Here is a 3,278-nt window from a genome sequence, read left to right as displayed (position 1 = left end):
TACTGGGACTTGGTACTGGGGTATGTAAAATCAATTCTAAATTCAGATTAGGGTTATAAGAAAAAGTGGCGTGGCACTTCCTGCACAAATTGACTTTTTCTTGCCACATATTCCTGGAAGTATTTGTGGAAGAATAGTGGAACTTGGTATGGAGTCGTGTATAGAAAAAGTATCAATTGCTCATGGAAAAAATGTGAGTTATTAAAATAGCAGGCATGTCGCCTCCCATACATACTAAACATTTCTTAATACATACAAGGATAGAAAATCTCTGGAAGTATTTTAAATTTGTTATGGAGATTTATTTATAAGTGCCGTACTAACAGAAAAAAAATCATTTAATGGAAGGGTTCGGCTTTATAATCTAAAGCTCTCATGATGCATACATACCTCTTGAGGCATTTGCTACAGTAATGAGAAGTGGTATTTTATCAAGGCCAAGTTACTAAATTTGAGTTGGAAAGATTAGAACCCGTCGTGGCACCTCCAAGAAGGTTACGCGTTCACGCGTCGTATCCCTGGAACCATTTTAAGGTAAACTTAGAGGGATTGATATCTTTCGTATGCCTAGCGCGCAGACGAGATTTTATAATTTCATTTCGGCCTAAATACCTTAACTCGCTTAAAAAATAACGAGCTATAACGAATTATTTTTCATATTTGTATAAAAACGTGGGGTGAAACCCGCTGGTATAAGCTAGTAATAACATAAAGTGAAAATGAAGTGTTTTATGAAGACTAACTGCCTTATGAATCTCAAGGCATATCTGCGAGACATGTAGTAATTTTTTTTTTTTAATTTACGAATTTCGATAATGCCATAATTAATGGTTAGATGAAATCATTTATGTACATATGAGCATACATATTTTATTATGTAGCTCATTTCAAGGGGGTGGGGGTTGAGTATGGTAAGCAAATAACTTGTGTCAAAACCAAGCTAATTGGACAATGCTTTCGAGTACTACTTAAACACATATACTCATCATTTGAACATAAAAAACATTGCGCGGAAAAGTTTGTCTTACGAATGCTAAGTCATGTTTTCACATTTTATTTACTGACTTTAAAATTTTTTTTAATGGTTGGCATCATTTTACATTAAAATAGTGCAATATTTTAGCTGCTTTTAATTTCGCTCAGAAAAAGTAATAATTTGACCTAATGTGCAGTAGTCAAAAAATGATAGCCGAACCACTTTTTTCCAAGTTTTATCGTATTATTTTTGTTGTCATGAACTTTTGTTATTTTTTTTTATAAAAAATATAGTTCATTCTTTAACAAAATCCGTGTAAATCCAAGTTTTCAAATTTGTGCAAATTTAAAAAAAATCAACAAATTTTCGTGCAAATTTCGAATTTTTTAAAAATTCAAAAACAAATTTATCGAAATTTTTAGCCATTTGAAACTCATACTTTATTCTACTAGAATTCAATGCGCTACAAAAGTGCACACTCAGAATTTAATTAAAAAACTCGAAATTTTAACGAAAATTTGTTGAATTCTTTTTTAAATTGCATAAATTTTTAAGGCAGCGTCACTCGATTGGTAAATTTGTAAAGATTTGTACATTTTTATATTGGGCTATTGGTAAAAAAATGGGACAATTTTGATTTCTGTAGTCAAAAGATTGGTACAATACAGCGATGTTCTATTGAAAAATTTCAACAAATTAATTTTCGTGATTGGGATAAAGAAAAATATTTTGGGTGTTCACACAATTGGGATACGATTTGCACCAAATTTTGAAAAAATACCCAATCGTGTGACACTGCCTTTAAACTTGTATTTATACGGATGTTGTTAAAGAATGAACTATAGAAAACTAACCAAAATTATATAACAACAAAAATAATATTTTAAAACTTGTGAAAATTTGATGCGGCTATAATTTTTTCGACTACTGTATATTAGACTGCATCACCAAAAAAAAAATTGCGGTTTCGCCGCCGGGGTTACCAAACCTAGTATATTTTAAGACTTCTACCAAAATATTTTGAAAAAATATTAAGATTTACGTGAGCTGGACCGGTTAGAAAATACCTTTAAAAATTAATAAAAATTAATTCTTAAAGGATTTTTTGGAAAAAGTCCCCTCAGATGACAAAACAGCTTAAAAAATCTACATAAAAACATTAAAAAATTGTATCAACGGAATCATACTAATGAGATCTTTGATGCTGTTTTTTAACTTTTTTCAAAGATTTTTTAAAGAAAAACTTGAATAACTGCTCCAAAACCCTACCGACATAGACTTATGAGGTACCTATCAGTGGAAAGGTGTTTTCTCACCCTTTTTATTTATTTGCAAAAAACTTATTCGCGTCCCAATTTTTTCTTTATCAAATACCAACACATCTTAATTCAACACGGAATGACACTCGTTTATCTTACCTTCCTCTTTCAAACTTTGAATGAGCTTATTCGCAAAGAAATTAAAAGCGTGAGAAAATACCTTGCCAATGATAATAAAAATAAATAAGTCTAAATTGGTAAGGTTTTGGCTTAGTTATTCAAGTTTTTCTTAAACTAGTCTTTGAAAAATTATCAAAAACAGCATCAAAGATCTCATTATTATGATTCCGTAGAAATTTGTTTGTATATTTTTATGCAAACTTTTGAAGGTTAAACTGTTTAGTCATCTGAGGTATTTTTTAAAAAAATATTTAAAAAAAAAAACCTTTTATTAATAAAAAAAACTCAATTTTTGGAGGTATTTTCAAATCGGGCCAGCTCACGTAAATCTTAATATTTTTGCGAGACATTTTGGAGGAAGTCTTAAAATATAATAGTTTTTATAATTCCAGTGGAAAAACAGTACCGATCTTTTTTTTTTGTATGGGGAGTGATGCAGTCTAGTGCACATAAGTTGACTATGATTACTGGGCTGTGCTGTCATAGTAGCACAATGCCACTAAGGGCTGGTTGTTCAATGTCTGGTTATCACTTTCCGGTTAAACACCATTATCGACGTTATTGACATCATGCATATAACATGGTAACATGATCGATAAAGCAGTCGTTGTATTTAACCGGAGCTTCTACCTCCGATTTGTACTAATCAGGCATTGAACAACCGGCCCTAAGCGCATTTTAAAATTTTCAGGCAATAGCCTCATGCGAATATCGATTATATTTTTTGTTGTTTGTGTGAAATATTTTATTTTTATCAGTATTTTTCTTTTAATCAAAATATGTTGAAATAAAAGTGAAAAAAATATATTTTGCCAGAACCTCACCGCCATTTCATAAACATTGGTCCTTTTGAAACAAAAAAT

The sequence above is a fragment of the Rhagoletis pomonella genome, unplaced genomic scaffold, assembly GCF_013731165.1.
Source record: "Rhagoletis pomonella isolate Grant_MI unplaced genomic scaffold, Rhpom_1.0 Rhpom_scaffold_00006, whole genome shotgun sequence".
Classification (NCBI taxonomy): domain Eukaryota; kingdom Metazoa; phylum Arthropoda; class Insecta; order Diptera; family Tephritidae; genus Rhagoletis; species Rhagoletis pomonella.
This window is presented reverse-complemented; position numbering follows the sequence as displayed.